At 34.3% G+C, this 18,014-nt stretch overlaps 1 long non-coding RNA gene across 2 annotated transcripts in view; it reads right to left on the minus strand.

Annotated features, from left to right (window-relative positions):
* Positions 1 to 16,354, minus strand: part of LOC119622303 (uncharacterized) — a 35,169-nt gene extending 18,815 nt beyond the window's left edge. Inside the window, exons 1-3 of one of the 2 annotated variants that reach the window (XR_012093572.1) lie at positions 16,299 to 16,354; positions 12,834 to 12,887; positions 4,635 to 4,796 (exon numbers count right to left, since the gene is read on the minus strand). This is a non-coding gene — a long non-coding RNA (uncharacterized lncRNA). Of the gene's footprint in view, positions 1 to 4,348; positions 4,797 to 12,833; positions 12,888 to 16,298 lie in introns of those variants that run through there. The other variant, XR_005238950.2, reaches the window with a different exon arrangement.
* Between the last annotated feature and the right edge of the window lie 1,660 nt (positions 16,355 to 18,014).

The following is an 18,014-nucleotide window of genomic DNA, read 5'->3' on the forward strand; positions in this document are numbered from 1 at the left end:
AATATAGAATTCTGAAATCTATTGATATTTCAATATAGGAACCTGAATTTTTTTTCTATAAGGGCCAGATAGTAAATATTTTAGGTTTTGTGGGCAATATTGTCTCTGTGTTCACTACTCAACACTGTCATTGTAATATGAGTAACTACAGACAATATATAAGTGAATAAGTGTGCCTTGTTCCCCAAAATGTTAATTACAAAATAGATGTTGGGCCATATTTGGCCCATAGGATATATTTTGCTGACCCTTTCTCAAATACAATAGACAATCCCAGTGCCTTAGATGTATTTCATCTCCCTCATTCAGGATGAGTGCTGTTAAAATTTAAAGAAAGAGGGGTAGATGTTTTCATATGGAGTGAAGGTAAAGGAAGGTACCAACAGTAAATCAATCAAGTTAAATGTGTAGATCCAGAAGAAAGGACAAAATATGGATGGCAGGTAAACAGAAAAGAGGAAGAGTAGGTTTAATTGATGAAGCAGGACCTAGAAGAGGGTATGAAGCCAATATATGTAAAAACTGTAACTTTGGAAAAGAATGAGACATTTCTTGCTGGAAAAAGAGAAATGGTATGAAAGGTGGCTAAAGAAATGAAAGTCTTACATACGATGAAAAAAAATCGTCAGTGAGGAGTGGAAGCACAAACAGATCTTACTGGATACCCAAAGATAGTACTGTAGTTAGATGGAAAGAATTTTAAGACGTTTTACAAAATTTTATAATATTTAACTTTTAAAATTGAGATAAAATTCATGTAACATCAATTTAAGCATTAACCTTTATAAAGTGTACAATTCAGTGGTATTAAGTCCATTTACAATATTGTGCAACCATCTCCCCTATTTAGTTCTAAGGTGTTTACATCATTCTAAAAGAAATTCGATACTCATTAGGCAATCAATCCCATCTCTCTTCTCCAACCCCCAATAAACACTAGTCTGCTTTCAGTCTATATGTATTTATCTATTCTAAAAGCTGCATATAAATGGAATTATATAATATAGGATTGTCGTGTCTGACTTCTTTCACTTAGATAATGCTTTTGAGGTTCCCCTAGGTTACAGCATATAAAACTATTTTCATTTTTAATGACTGAATAATATTTGTATGAATCCATTCCATTTCATTTGTTTATTATCTTCTGATGAACATTTGTTATGTTTCCACTTTTTGGCTACTGTGAATAGTGCTGCAATGAACATTCATGCGCAAGTATTTGTTTGCGTGCTTGTTTTTAATTCTTTTGAGTATATACCTAAGAGTGAAATCACTGGCTCATATAATAATTTTATGTTCAACTTTTTGAGATGCCAACAAACTACTTTCCATAGCAACTGTATTTTACATTTTCACCAGCAATGTTTGAGGATTCCAATTTCAGCACATTTTCATCAACTGCAGAAAAGAAAAAAATATTTGCAAATCAAGATATCGTAAAAATCTACTATCCCGAATATATAAGAACCCTTACAACTTGACAATGAAAGACAAAGAACCAATTTTTTAAATGGGAATAAACCTTGGATAGCTGTTTCTCCAAAGAGATGTACAAATGGCTAAAAGGTGCTCAACATCATTAGTCACTGGGGAAATACAAATCAAAATCTCAGCAAGATGCCACTTCACACCCACTAATATGGCAATAATAATAATAATAATAGTGACAACAATAAAAAGAGAATATAATGTATTTTTTAAATGATCCACCAAAGAGTCAATGGAAGGATAGAACATTCATTTTGCTGCTTAAGTTTTGAAAAAATATGAGATGGTTTAAATGCTGAAGTTAAGATTGAAGGAATGCGAGTATTTTATACAAATATTGGATGTAGATATTACAATAATTAGACTATTGGGGATGACTATGAGTGTTAGAATTTAAAATCTTTGGATCAAAGCATAGTTCACGGTGATGTGATCCAAGTGTTATTTGCCCATGTGTGTAAGTGAAACCTAATACACATAAAATTCATTGAAATTTGGTGATTAAAAATAATAATTTTACAAAATTTAGAAGAAAAATAAGAAATCAATAGGAAATCAGTAGTCATTGACATATATGGCAAAACACATCTAATTACAAAGAAAATGAACAAGATACTGATGTAATCCTGGGCATAAATCGAGGTAATGAAAATAGAAAGTCATGCTAAAGTGCCATTAAATCTGATGAAGTAATTTTAATGGTAGTGTCAGATCAATAATTTGCAAATGAAAGTGAATTAGTAACATGATGATCCATAACACCATGTTTATGAATTAGGGGAGTGGGAAGCACACTGTCTATGATTGAAAGAGAAGTTATCACCAGAGAAGAACACAGAATCAAAGAAATAATTGCGAATGTTCAAGACCAAAAATTTTGTTCAGTATGAGAATGCAGACTTCCTAGGGCAAAATAGAAAGGACAGAAGAGTAACTACCAAGAATTGATCGGTTAGCCAGGAGAACCAACAAATAAATTCTGAGGTTTTAAGTTTTGATAAAAGATAGAAAGAAGTAAATGTGCTGCAAAAGGTGTTTTCAGACATCATTTAAAAATGTAGGTAAAATTAAGTTGGATTTTCTAGCATCATTGTAGCAGGTGATGTCTCTGTACTTCCTGCAGTGTGACACTTCCAATGCCTCAAATTCCTTTTACACCTGTTACTTTGTGTTACTTTTACAACTTCCTAGTGATATAGGCAGTTTAGTGTTTCAGCCTCATGTTATGTAATATATAACACAGAGTAAACTCAAAGTGGCAAAGTAATTTGAAATCTAGGAATCAAAAGTGAATGCCCCAATCTGGACTTCATATTTTCTACATCAACAATATCTTCTGAGGTATTAATTTTTCCAGAACTTGTGAAATATGTTTTCTGTAAAGTTTATGTGATTTCATTGCAATAATCCTCTATGAATATGTCTTACATAATAGTTTGTAAAGCTTATTTGAGTTAATAATACAAACTCAATTGGAATTGATAGCTTGTACAAATGGAAATCTCTGTGGTTGAAAAAATAAATAATTTATCTCCTGAAATACAAAAGCTTATGTATTAATTTTGAAATAGAATGAAACAAAAATGCAAGGAGAGAAGGGCAGTAGATGTTTTCCTCTAGGAAAAAATGCAGCTGATTTTACATTGTAGGTCCCATGAAAAAGATTGTGCCACATTTAATGACACATCAGTGCAAGTAACATCCTAGAATCACAGGACTTTTATGAAATGCCATGTATGGTAACTGTGCTAAAATGAGAAAAATATTTTTTATTCAGATCTATGTTTCACAAGTATTCTTTTATCATGAGCACGATCTTTATTGAATGACATTTAGTGTTTTACAGTTTTCTAACAGGAACAGGACATCACAAAATTTGTTTGCATTTTGGTAATCACATATAACCAGAATTAGAGTACCACTGAATGAAACACATTTGCAAACTGAGAAAAATGGTTTTTAATTGAATATCGCAAAGTGAATCAGAAATACTAACAAAATAGGAAAAAATAGAAATCTAAATAGATATTTGCATTAAAATATCTTAATTATGACTGAAATCCGTGCAGAGATATTACTGTATTTGGTTTAAAACGGTATGAAAAAATACGGTTTTGCGAGTCATTTGGTTTGTGATATAATGAACCAAATGGCTTGCTGAAAATTTGGATACATTCCAGCGCAACAGCCACTATTCAAATTGATAGTGACAGCTCATTCTGAGGGAAAAATGTTATTTTCAAATGATTGATATGAACTCAAAAGGGTGTGAAGAACTATAGTGTACTTTGTGCATAGGAGTTCTGACAGGTTGGCACATCTCTAATTCTGATTTAAAACAAGCCAAGGCCCTGCCGTTTCCAATGCCATTAAGCTCATACACCACATGAAATTATTTGATTCACTGGAATATTCCACAAAGCAAAACGTGCCAACATTTCAAAACTAAAAGTCTGATTTTTATATTAGACTGGCATGTCATCTACTGAAAAAAAGTCCAAAAATTTTTTCCAGTAATAGGAGTGAAATATTCATACATATTAATCAAACTTAATTAAAGCTTAGTAAATGCTGTTCTTTAATTGTGAAATTTAAAAGTGCACCAGGTGAAAGAAAATAGAGCCCCCGCCATAAAAGTAAGGCATTAAAACTTGACATTGATAAAATGGGATCATTACTCTTTTGGATGACAAATGGGGCTAAATGCAGATTAATGGCAAAATTCTTCAATTTTGCTCTTTTAGATTTTACTGATTTGGCATGTATACATTTTAATTTCTTAATTGTATTCCCAAAAAGAACAATTAGTGTCTTTCTGATACACAATCAATCAAAGGAGAATATCTGTACAACAGTTTTGGGTTTTGTTTTTTTTTTTAATTCTGTTTTTACAAAGATTCCATTGTCACAAAGCAGAATCACCTTACTGAAACCCCTGCTAGAACTGACTTTTCTCATAGTTGTGACTTCCTAAAAAGCTTAAGGTGGTTGTGTATTTGGCAAGATGTTTTAAGCATTGTGGTCTCCTTTTTCCTAATGTATATATGGCATTTATCATGGACTGCTGTTTTAATTCAGGCTAGCCTGCTATAGTAAAACCCCACAGACTGACTGGCTTACAAAAAAACCAGAAGTTTATTTCTCACAGTTCTGGAGGCTGGAAAGTATAAGGTCACGGCTCAGGCAGATTCGGTGTAAGGTCACGGCTCAGGCAGATTGGGTCTGGTGAGGACCCAATTCCTCACAGATGGCCGTCTTCTCACTCTGGTCTCACATGTAGGAAGGGGCACAGGATCTCTCTGGGGTCTCTGTAATCAGAGCAATAATGTCATTTATGAGAACTCCACCTTCAGGACCTAATCATCTCTCAGAGGCCCCACCTCTTAATAACCTTGAGGGTTAGGATTTCAACATATAGATTTTGAGGACATATACATATTCAGTCCATTGCAATTGCTATAAACAATGTTGGCCAGAAACCAGACGGGGACATAGATGAAGGAAATAACTATATATGTATGCTTTCACATATTATTCTCTTATGTTTCAATGAAAGGGACAGAAATCAAATGCAAAGCGTTCAGAGTCTCACTGAGAAGGTCAAGCTATAAGTAGCTTTAGGTACGGCTTGAGAGAAGCACTCAAAAATATTTTGAGGGATATGCCTGTCTGTGTTTTGGCTCCATGCTCGTACAGGCTGACTCCATTCTCTTGAGGGATGTTTCTACATGGTGGAACAAATAAGCACCAGAAGGTTTAGGCTAAAATGTATCTTACTCTTAATAACCTTTAAAAGAAAATGTCATCTTTCTGTGTCCTTTCAATTCAGTAAAACAAATCTGACTGTCCCAGTTTGTGTCATATGCCATTTTCTCAACCAAAACCCATGCCCAAGGAGCTGGCAGATACTGGCCGACCTGGCTCATAATTCTACCACTCTGTTTCTCATGCTGAAGGCCTCACTTGACCACATCAAGTAAGGGAGGAACTATTCCCCCAAAAAACACAGGATTCTGTTACTAGAATAAAAAAGAACGATGTTAGACATTTTGAAAGAAACCATGAAATAGATAAATTATTTCCCTGATGAATCTCTTTAATATTATTTTCTTCAATAGTCTGAAATTCTCATTTAAAAATTTTTACATTTATCTTTATACAAATGTGATCATATCCAAATGTTGCCAGGTGGCAAGTTGTCTATAAGGCAAATTAAGAAGGAAAAGGCCATCATGGTACAAAAACAGACACATATTCCAACGGAACAGAATAGAGCCCAGACACAAGGCTGCACACCTACAACTGTCTGATTTTCAACAAACTGACAAAAACAAGCAATGGGAAAAGGACACTCTATTCAACAAATGGCGCTGGGATAACTGGCTAACCATATGCAGAAGATTGAAACTGGATCCTTTCCTTACACCATATACAAAAATTAACTCAAGATAGACTAAAGAGTTAAATGTAAAACCCACAATTATCAAAACCCTGGAAGACAACTTAGGCAATACCATTCTGGACTTAGGAATAACAAAGATTTCATGACAAAGACACAAAAAGCAATTGCAGCAAAAGCAAAAATTGACAAATGGGATGTAATTAAAGAGTTTCTGCACTCTTTGTGCAGAAACTAATAGAAAGTTAAAAAGAACTTAAACAAATTTACAAGAAAATATCGAATTACCCCCATTAAAAAGTGAATAAAGGACATGCACAGACATTTTACAAAGGAAGACATACATGCCACCAACAAGCACGTATAAAAAGTTCAACATCACTGATTATTAGAGATATGCAAATCAAAACCACAATCGGATACCATCTCACAGCAGTCAGAATGGCTATGAATAAAAAGTCAAAAAATAACAGATGCCTGTGAGGTAGTGGAGAAAAAAGAACGCTTGTATACTGTTGGTGGGATTATAAATTAGTTTAACCACTATGAAAAATAGTGTGGTGATTACTTCAAAGACCTATCCTAAAACAGAAACACTGTTTGACTCAGAATTCCCATTACTGGGTACATACCCAAAGGAATGTAAATCATTCTATCATAAAGAAATGCATGCATATGTTCATCGTAGCACCATTCACAATAGCAAAGACATGGAATCAACCTAAATGCCCATCAAAGGAAAACTGGAAAAAGAAAATATGGTACATATACACCATGGCATACTGTAGGGAGACCCCCTGAAACTATTGCTATGGAATAAAAGATGAAATGCTCCTGATTATTGTAAATACAAAATTGTATGCAGGATTGTGTAAAGACAATGCCAGGTTGGTCTGCCAGAATGAGCCAACAGCATGTGATGTGCTTCCCCCTACAGAGAGCCTGTGAATGGACGTGCAGTCAGGGAGGTTTCACATCACCAAGATTCCTATCCCAGAAAAACAGATGTTCATAGCTCTGGGAATGGAATGCCACCCTTGTGGAGAGCCTATAAATGGACACATGGGGGGCACCTGTCCATATGGATAAGATAGGGCTACAAACGCCCTCATCTTGCCCCGGGTCTTCTGGGCCTCTTTGGGGTTAAGGCATACTCCCTTCTGAGAATTTCTGGTCTAACCATTTGTCTAGCTTCACGTCCTGTTACTATGGATTGTTTGTACCCAGCTCTTGCTGCAACTGTTACTGCTGATTAATATCTTGCTAATCATAGGTTATGGAAAGACTGTGTTTCTGTTTTAAGGCTCTGTTAGAAACTACTGATGCACACACTATGTTGTAAATTCTTACCTCTGTGTACTATTCTTCTGCATGCAGATGTTATGTTAAAGAATTACTTAATGCCCATATAACCATCTCACCTCATAATCAAATGATCCTAAATCCCTCACTAACCTACCCTGGCCCTCACTAAACGTAATAATAAACGCTGGTATATCCAGTGCATTGTTGGCACCATGGGACCAGAAGGCGGTAACACCCCTGGACCCAGCTTTCTCTATCTTGTGTGTGTCTATTATTTCTCGACCTGCCGATCCACCTGGGAACAAAGAGAGAGCCCCTGTTACATTGCGGGCTGCTGGCCAGCTCCCACAATAAAATACTATGCAGCCATAAAAAACAAGTTCATGTCCTTTACAAGAACATGGATGGAGCTGGAGGTCATTATCCTTAACAAACTAATGCAGGAACAGAAAACCAAATACTGCATGTTCTCACTTATAAGTGGGAACTAAATGATGACAACTTATCGACAAATAAAAGAAAAAAAAACAGACGCTGAGGCCTCCCACTGGAGGGTGGGAGGAGGGAGAGGATTAGAAAAAATGGTGGGTACTAGGCTTAATATCTGGGTGTCAAAATCATCTATAAAACAGACCCCCACGATACAAGTTTACCTACATAACAAAAATGCATATGTACCCGTGAACTTACAATAAAAGTTAAATTTAAAAAAGAAATTCATTCATTAAACAACAGGTGAGTTTTTCATTAAAAGTAAAATCATATTTATGCCTTAGTATACCCAAGCAGATGTGCTTGGTTGTATTTTACTTTTTGAAATATACAGCAGAACTTTCGTTTATCAAACTGCAGGGTTGTTTACTTTAACTGGCAGTATTAGAATTGGCAAATGTAGAGGAACAGCTTTGATAGAGTTCTTCATTAAAAAAATGATAAATTGCTAAAACTTAAAAGATGTTTCAAATGGATCAAATATGTAAAGATAAATGTCTAGAGTACAGATTTAGTTTAAAACCAAATTATTTAAGATGTATAAATTCAATATTTTTATTTTTTATCTGTGTACATTATTCTACTTTGTATATTGCTTGAAGTCATTCATTTAAAAATCTGTCTGGAACAATCACATAAGTCACATGGTCTAAAAAGGCCACCACATTACCCATTCTTCCACACATATACACATAACACTGAATTTTCTCATCACCGCGTAATTCTAATTATAGTAAACATCAACCCTAGTTTATGCTTGCAAGCTCAGTGCTCATGAGTAATTATTGCTTTAAATCCAATAATCTTTTATTTCCCTTTTTTTTTTTTTTTTGGTGTTCACTAAGAAACCTTAATCAATATAATCTGAGATCTTAGGTACATAAAAGAAGCCAAGGAATATGGCACAGAGAAAAAACCAGCAGAGCATGTAAAGGCTGAGCTAGAAATAGAAATATTCAACTTGAACTTTAAAAAGCAAACTTGATAGATGGTGAGTTATATTTGCTCTACGAAGGCTTAAGCTGTGTAACCAGTACAAATGCACCAGGAAGTTAAAATTCCATTGACCTTGGCAATGTCAGAAGGGAAATATATTCATGGAGATCAGCTCTACTGAAATTAATCTCATGCGTTGATAAAATAAAAGTGATGTTTCCTTCTCAAAAAGACATATTTGGCTTCTTTTACCTACTGCATGCTTGGGGCAGAAAAATTACTCACTGTGGCATTGTGGACTTTAAAAAAAAATCTCATTTACTATTTGTCACAGTAAGTCAATCATGGAGTATCAGTGCTGTGAGGCAGTTTAGAAATCTATGTTCCTTTTAGTCTCTCATTCAGAGTCTACAAAAGGTACCTTTAAGAATTTAGTGACCTTTTACACTGAATTTTGAAAAAAATAAAATAATTCTTTTAAACATGTATAGACATGAAACTTCAATTTCTACTCTAAGATTGAGCAATATCTTTATTAGTAGAGTATTTTAAAGTTGTTTATTAAGATTTAGGAGTATGATTCTGGACAGTCAAACAATGCAAAAAAAAAATATTCTAGGTCTATGTGTTTAAATTTTTCATTTTAGGACAGTTGTAGATTGAGAGAGAATTTGTGATGATAGTACAGAGAATTCCCATATAACCTACACTAATATTCTTGTATTATTGACATATTACATGAATATGGTGTATTCACTACAATTAATGAACTAATGGGACACATTATTAGTAACTAAAGTCTATGCCTTTTTTAGAATGTCTCAGTGTTTACTTGCTGTACTTTTACTGGTCCAAGTTCCCGTTCAGCAAACCACATTATGTTTAGTGGTCATGTAGCTTAAGCTTTCCTTGACAGTGATAGATTCTCAGACGTTTCATGATTTTCATTGCTTTCAAAGTGTGAAAAGTACTGGTCAGCTTTTTTCTAGAGTGCCGCTCAATTGGATTTTTCTGATACATTGGGTTATGAGTGTTTGGGAGGAAGATCACATTGGTGAACTGCCATTCTCATAATGTATGAAAAAATGTTCCCTTTCTTGAGTAATAAGAAAAATGGAAGTAAAAATCACAACTGCTGTATCGAATATCTACCAAAATGTAAAATTGAGAGACAGACAATATAGTTAATGAGAATGTGGAGTAACTAGATAGAGCATACATACCCTGCTGTTAAGAGGATACTTTGGTGCAACCTATTTGAAAAATAATTTGACAGAATCTGTTAAAGTTACAGGTTGTAATATGACTCCTACATAAATACTTAATGGAAATATATACATATTTTACCCCGAAGAAATATAAAAGTAGGCCGGGTGCCGTGGCTCACGCCTGTAATCCCAGTACTTTGGGAGACCAAGGTGGGCAGATCACCTGAGGTCAGGAGTTCGAGATCAGCTTGGTCAACATGGTGAAACCCTGTCTCTAACAAAAATACAAAATTAGCTTGGCGTGGTGGTTCACACCTGTAATCCCAGCTACTTGGAAGGCTGAGACAGGAAAATCACTCGAATCTGGGAGGTGGAGGTTGCAGTGAGCCTTCAAGGTTCTTGTATTGATTTGAACGCCGAGAGAGTGCCAACAAACAACACGAGGCAATGTGGAGCAACACGCTGTTTTAATGAGCGTCTGGGTGCAGGCAAGCTGGGGCCTAAAACGACATCAGCCCCAAGTGAGGACAGGGCATGGGTTTTATAACCCTCTGTAAACACGAAGTGTCCCTCTCTGACATGACTGCTACGTAGCACCTGGACAGCCTCCCTCTGGATCTTCAGGGGTTACGTATCTTCTGGCCAGCTCTCTGCCTGCTTCTGCTATCTTGCTGACTCACGCTGCTGGCGCAAGTGGTCTTGAGCCTTGGGACTAGGTCTGAGGAGGGGGCAGCTACCCATTCCCTTAAGCTTTCAGGCCCCAGGGAGAATCTTTCAGAGCCAAGATCGCACCCTGCCCTCCAGCCTGAATGGCAGAGTGAGACTCCGTCTCAAAACGAAAAGACATATAACTATAATGCAAAACAATAGCATTCCAAACAGTATAAATATGAAATACCCAAATAGTATTCTACATAAGAATGAGTGTTATACTGTTTGGAATGCTTAGTTGCTCATTTGCACTAATCATATTTTAAGTACTAAGTACCTGTACGTGAATAATGGCTACTGTTATTTTACAGCATCAATATGACAGGTCAGATATAGAAGTACTCTAGTACTGCAGAAAGTTCTATTGGGAACACTGAGAATGAATTATTTAAAACTATATATAAAATAATATGGATGAAACTGAAAATCACAATGTTAAGTAAGAGAAGTAGACATAAGAGTATATGCTGTATATGTTTATTTATATAAAATCTAGAACCTGGTAAAATATGTCTATGGTCTAGAAGTCAAGTCGGATTCTCCTTAGAGAGTTTAGTGTCCGAAAGAGGCAAGGCAGTTATCTGTGGTCCTGTTTATGTTTTCTTTTTCAAAATCTAAATGGTAGTTACATGGAGACATTCACTTGGTGAAAATTCATTGAAGAGAACACCTATGATTTGTGTGCTTCTCTGTATGGTTTATGATACTTCAATATAATGTTTACAAATAGAAAAAAATATGTCACACTATCAAGGATTACTATTTATGCCCCAAAGCAGTTGGATATGGAAGTATTTCAGCATGCAAACGATAACAAACGATAACAGCAACAACCACCTCTGAGCTCTGAGTCAGTGGTTCACAGTAATTGCTCAATCACCAGCAATCCACAACACTAAAGACGGTACACATTTCTATTTTATGAAGAGAGGTTGCCAGTGCCTTCCACATCAGATTCAATTCACATATCTGTTTCCATGATTCCTCTCTGCTGTGGTCCTCTAATGTAGTATCCTATATGTGTTAGAGTCGGTCATTATGCTTTTCAGACTTTGTTCACAGCTTTTATTCCTGCCTACCATAAGAAAAGCATTCAGATCATGCAAATATATCTTTAATAAGGTTACAAATACTCTTCTAAATAGTGTGTATTTCTAATTCAGATATTTCATTCACCTTTGGTTATAAATATACTGTGCCCATAAGTATGCATAGTTAAGTATTTAGTAAGTATTATTAGATATATCACCATTGATGGTCTTAGGATATGCCAATTTTTATCATAACTGTTTTGGTTAAACTTCCTTTGGCTCTACTCTGAAACTTCAAGATTTTAAATACCCTAAAAGGTATCGTGTGATTTGCTTTGCTTTGTTTCCTTATTTGCAATACACATATAAATACCAGTCTTTATTTATACAAATTAAAGAATTCATTCATTACCAAGATCAATAATAGATATCAAAGGTATTGATTAAGTAGATATTAAGGCCAAAGGAAGAGGATGTGAGAAATAAGGTTAAGTCAGATATAAGAAAAGTACAAAAAGGCATTTTGAAAGTCTAGAACAATTGTTATAGGGAAGCAATACAGATATTTTACTATAAAATTTTCATCTCTCAATTTGTGAAACATAAGTAAATCCATGATTCAAAGCATCTGTAGGAAACTAAAACAAACAAGTAAACAAAAACATGTGTTAAGATTTACTAAACAACCATAGAGAACCTACAGGCTGGACATGTATTCTATGGCTGGTTGGTCACAGAAATATACATTTACACATATAAGTAATAAATACACATAAGAGTTTTGACAAATGATCAGGTAAGGAGAGCTACATCAGTGCAATGAACCCCAAACCCTCACTTATTAACTCCAGTAAAAGAAGGTTAAAAATGCAAGCTTACATATTTTTAAATGACCATTAGGTAAACTCTAAGAGTAATAGTGACAATGACTATCTAGAGTGATATGATATTTTCTAGTACTTGGGGCCTAAGTGAACTCTGCATTTAATGTATAGTCAGCTAAGAGTCCAAAACATATTTTGGTGATATCTTTAGGTAAATAAATGACATTTATAATTATCAATTCAGATTATATTCTCTTAAAAGTTAGACATGGTAATCTTCTTTTAGTGAGTCCAGTAAGACCGCTAGATCATCCTAAGATGATCGTAAGATACTTTTTTATTTTACAGTTATATATTTAGCACAGAATTCTTAGTAGAATAAATATCCTTGGCATCCATGGAGTATTAGCTGGTTTGATAACATGAGTTTAATACTTACTGGCTGGTAAACTTGGGCATGTTTCTTCACCACTGAATGTGTTAGTTTTCTCATCTGTAAAATGGGGAGAATAATAAGCAGGTCTTTAAAAGTTTATATTGTGTAATTAAATAAATATTTGTAATGGAAAGATAATTAACCAATACCCTAATGTGTAGGTTTCTGTTTTGTTCTTAGCTAGATTAACACAATCTGCATTTAATACAACAACTACAGTGAATACTAATTGAAATTCAAGCAGTTAAGCTCTGGAATCTAAACTTCGCAAATAAGCTCACCTCTTCTGAGAGTTCAATATGTTACCTTTAATAAGTATGGATTTATTCTATATACATCAAGTATCTTACTGTAAAAAGTGCAATTATTAACATAGTATCTAGACTGAGTATAATCTCTAAGTTGCTTTTGTGAATATAGTCATGCTATCAGTCTGTTTATTATCATTTGTTTCTCATAAAATTATAGAGCATGAAATAAATTCCAGTTGTTTGGCTCCTCAATAAAAGTTATTTCTCAGTAGATGCTATTAACAAACAGAAGACTAAACACCATGTCTTAAATTACATTTAAGAATACTCACTGTAGGTAAAGTAATTTCTGTTGCTTGCCAAATGTGAAATTTACAATTCATGCAGTGTGTTGATAGAACTAGAGCTAGTTTTGTGAATGTTGAACTGTCAGTGGAACAGTTTTAAAATTTACAGCCTATAAAAGAACTCACAGACCTATTAGCAAATTGAGTGCAGTTATTTCAGACAGAATCCTAACAAGTTAAATGAATTTCTGTCTAACTCAGTGGAATGCTGGCTTTCATTTTAGTGCTTTTGTTATTCTTTTTAGTTCCTGTCAGGAAAGTGATTTTTTTGATATTACAAACTATTTGTGTAAAGAATAATATTAAAGATTTAAGTTGAGTATACTGATGTATTTGCCATGACATTCCATTTCTGGTAAGATTGTTAGTTAATCAAAATGAATGAAAAAAAAAAAAGAAACATTTTCTCAATGTAATCCATTCAGAAAATATGGATATTATAATAATTTCAATATTTATTTCACGTCTTGTCCCAGCTAAAACTGAATCCAAATCCTGATGTTTAGTTTCCTCTGTATCATGTAAATATCTACATTAGTTTTAATATAATGGAAGGAATGCAAACTTTCTTTTTGCAAATAAGTGCTGACGCCTATAATCCCAGCACAGCACTTTGGGAGGCCAAGGCGGTCAGATCACGAGGTCAAGATTGAGACCATCCTGACTAAGGTGGTGAAACCCCGTCTCTACTAAAAATACAAAAATTAGCTGGGCATGGTGGTGTATGCCTGTAGTCCCAGTCAGAGAGCTTAGAAGCACAAGAGGATGGTAGATAGGTAAGTCACTGACCAGCACATTCATATCCCTAGTTTTGAGTTTCTGAAGAGAATGTTTGTTGCAAGACATCTTCTTTTTGATGTGCTGGTGAAAACGAATTCAACTTAAAAACGGAACTCAGCATTTCCTCTTTTTGATCTCTGACTCAAACCCACTTCACCCCTGCTTTTTCTAACTTTATACAAATGGCACTAGTGGTCATCCAATTATAAACATATATATTTAAGGAAGGGTCCATGTCTTCACTTTTTCCCTCAGTAACCTTCGCCAACCATTTACTGAATACTATCAATTTCACTCTCAAATATCTTTCAAATTTCTTTTCACCTATGGATTCCTGCCATTAATAATTTACTTTGAGCAGATCTTCATCTTGAATCTCCAGGATTACTACAAATATTTCATAAGTAATCTCTCTGCTCAAGTATCTTCCATCTTTATGTGAATTTTTCATACTGCTAAGGCAGTGATCAAGCCAAAACACATATCAAATCATAGCCCTCCCTTTTAAAAAACATTTTCGTAGACAATCCATCACCTAATTCTTTCTATTTCTGAAGTCTAGTCTTTCATCATTCTTTTATTTGCACTTCAAACTTAAATGATTCTAAAACCTCTTGTTTCTCCCAAACTTCTAGAATATATGATGATACAGTGACATTGGACATCCTGGTTACTTTATATAATGTTCCTCCTAGTTAGTGGCATCTGATGAATGTCCATTCAATAATCTTATTCAAGTGGTGTGTGTGTGTGTGTGTGTGTGTGTGTCTAAAATTTACCTCAGTCTTTCCATAGAGAGAATTTGTATTTCTTTAGTATAGATTTTTTCTATCTTATACACACTTTACATTGTTTATGTGTGGTCCCAAATTTACTGACACTATATTCAGACATAAAGATAACTCATTTTATTCCTTTCTTGTTTTGTTTCCTTTTAAGTCATTCTTCTCAATTAAAAATCCTCACTATGGTAAGAGAGATGGGGATTTGTTAAAATCCAGAAAAGTCATTCTAATTTGATAATTTTTATATGCCCATAAGTAATGCAGTTTCTGTTAGATAAAATGTTCTTTTAAAAGAATATTTTCCATACATACTTTATTGCTAATTTCCAAGATATGAAGTGGATTCACAGTTGACTCATGTGAATTATTTGACCATATGGGGGTCAAGTAAAAGTGATATCCTCAGCAGCCTCTGATTAGAAATCACTAGCCCAGATTTTGCTCTTAGTTGATACCTGCTTGTATCACCCCATGCTGTCATTGATGGCATATTTCATGCCAATTCCCAAACTTTTTTTTACATTAGTCTTCTTTTTGTATTAATTGTACATATTTATAGCATCTCCTGGGATGTGGCAGCTCTACATCAGCCCTTAATACTGCAGATGCCCTCAAGTCTATCTACATAGTCTCCACCTGTCATTTTGGGTCTGCTGTGATTCCCATATAACCATGAACCAGGAAGTTCACTTTATATGTTTTGGCAACAGAGATCCCATATCAAGATTTCCATATTATATTATAAGGGACTATATTATCCACTCCCATATTAACACTGTTCATGTAAGATAAAAATGGAGAAAAGCTTTGAATATTTAAAGTGAGGACTTCCTTCTGTATAGCCACACTCAATAAGGTCATACTGTAGTTTCTACAATGAGGTGCTGTGAGATGCAGAGTACTAAACAATAAGAAAGATGAGATCTTTCTTCCTTACACATTTTCTTAAATATTCCAATATTATCTCACCCCTCAAATATTATCTCAGCCCTCCAATATTATTCCATTCTTGCATTGACAGAGGGGTATTCTGGCCTTAGGTTTTATTATATTTAATGTTACTTTACACTTTTTAATTTTACAATGTTATGTGTGACAGAAAGGAAAATTTCTTTCACAGCCCTTCTTGCTTAATTGAGACCTCCACTACATAAAACACTAAAATGATCAAGAAGACCAATCAGGTGCCAATGAAATTAATAAAATATGTTTCCTTTTAAAAAACGCTTAGATTGCAAGTCCATAATCCCATGGCTGACAATTATATTCAATCAATAAATTGCTAATTCTACATGATGAACACACCTTCACTGAAGCTCGGAAGTTCATGGTATCAGTTGGATGTCCTAGGGAAGCAATATTTACATGCCATAAAATATCTGAAAATGATTTAACACCATCACTAGTCAACAAAATCAAACATTTGCCTGAACACGTGACCAAATATTTTTCTGATATGATATACATATACATACACACACATATACACACATATAAAACACACACACACACGTATACACATATGTATATAACATTCATATATATTAAAAGGTCTTTTTATATTTAATTTTTATATAATGTGTTATAGGATGTTCTTTCAATTATTTTGAACAACAAAATACTGTTCAGAGAAGATTTCAATAGAATTAAAACTCTTGATGATGTCATTTGTTTAAAAAAGTTATTTTGTCTTCATTTTTTCCACAATTTTTTATTGTGTAAGAATACACATAACAACATTTACTGTCTTTACCATTATTAAATATACAGTTCAGTGGTATTAAGTATCTTAATATTGTGCAACAATCACCAGAATTAATCTCCATAACTCTTTCCATCTTGCAAAACTGAAGCTCTCTGCACATTAAACAATAATTCCTCATTACCCCATTACCCCAGTGCCTAGGCACTGGCAACTACAGTTCTACCTTATGTCTCTATAATGTTGACTACACTAAGTACTTCACATAAGTGAAATCATCCAGCATATATCTTTTCTGTGACTTGTGTATTTCACTCAGCACAATGTGCTCCAGTTTCATCCCTGTGACAGCATATGTCAGAATTTCTTCCCATTTTAAGCCTGAATGATATACCATTGTATGTATATTCCGTTTTTCAATTCAATCATTCATTAGAGTTTTCCCCACATCTTAGTTACTGTGAATGATGCTAAAAACATGGTATACAAATATCACTTTGAAATACTACTTTCAAATATTTTGAGTATATAAGCAGGAGAGGAATTGTTGGACTATGTGGCTAGTATGTTTTAATTTTTTTGAGGAACTCTCATACTGCTTTCTGCAGTGGCTGTATCATTTTACATTCTCAATGTACACAAAAGTTCTAATTTCTCCACATACTTACCAACACTTGTTGTTTTCCATTTTTTGATAGTAGCTACTGTAATGAGTGTAATATGGACTATGGTGTTAATTTAGTGTTGAACTTCATTCTTTTGCATGTATGGCAGTTTTCCCAGAATCTTTTTTTGAAAAGACTATTTTCCCAATTGAATGGTCTTGGCACTCTTGTTAAAAATAATTTGACTACATATGTGAAGGCTTATTTCTAGAATCTCTGTTCTATTTTATTAGTCTATGTGCCTGTATTTAGGAAAGCACCATGCTGTTTTGATTAACAAAGCTTTGTAGCAAATTTTGAGGCAGGAAGTTGTGTCCTCCAGCTCTGTTCTCCTTTTTCAGTAAAGTTTTGCTATTTGTAGTTCATTGAGACTTTAACTTTCCTGATGGTGTTCTTTGAAGCAAAAAAGGTTCTAATTTTCATGAAGTCCAATTTATCAATCTTTTCTTATTTACTTATTTGTTGTCTTTCTGATGTTGCAGCTAAGAAACCACTGCCCAATTCCAAGTCACAAAACTTTATGTCTCTATAATGTTGACTACACTAAGTACTTCACATAAGTGAAATCATCCAGCATATATATTTTCTGTGACTTGTGCCTCCCAACTAGGGAGACTGAAGTACAGGCCACCACGCTCAGCTAATTTTTCTTTT

Source organism: Chlorocebus sabaeus, chromosome 7, assembly GCF_047675955.1.
Source record: "Chlorocebus sabaeus isolate Y175 chromosome 7, mChlSab1.0.hap1, whole genome shotgun sequence".
In the NCBI taxonomy this organism is placed as follows: Eukaryota; Metazoa; Chordata; class Mammalia; order Primates; family Cercopithecidae; genus Chlorocebus; species Chlorocebus sabaeus.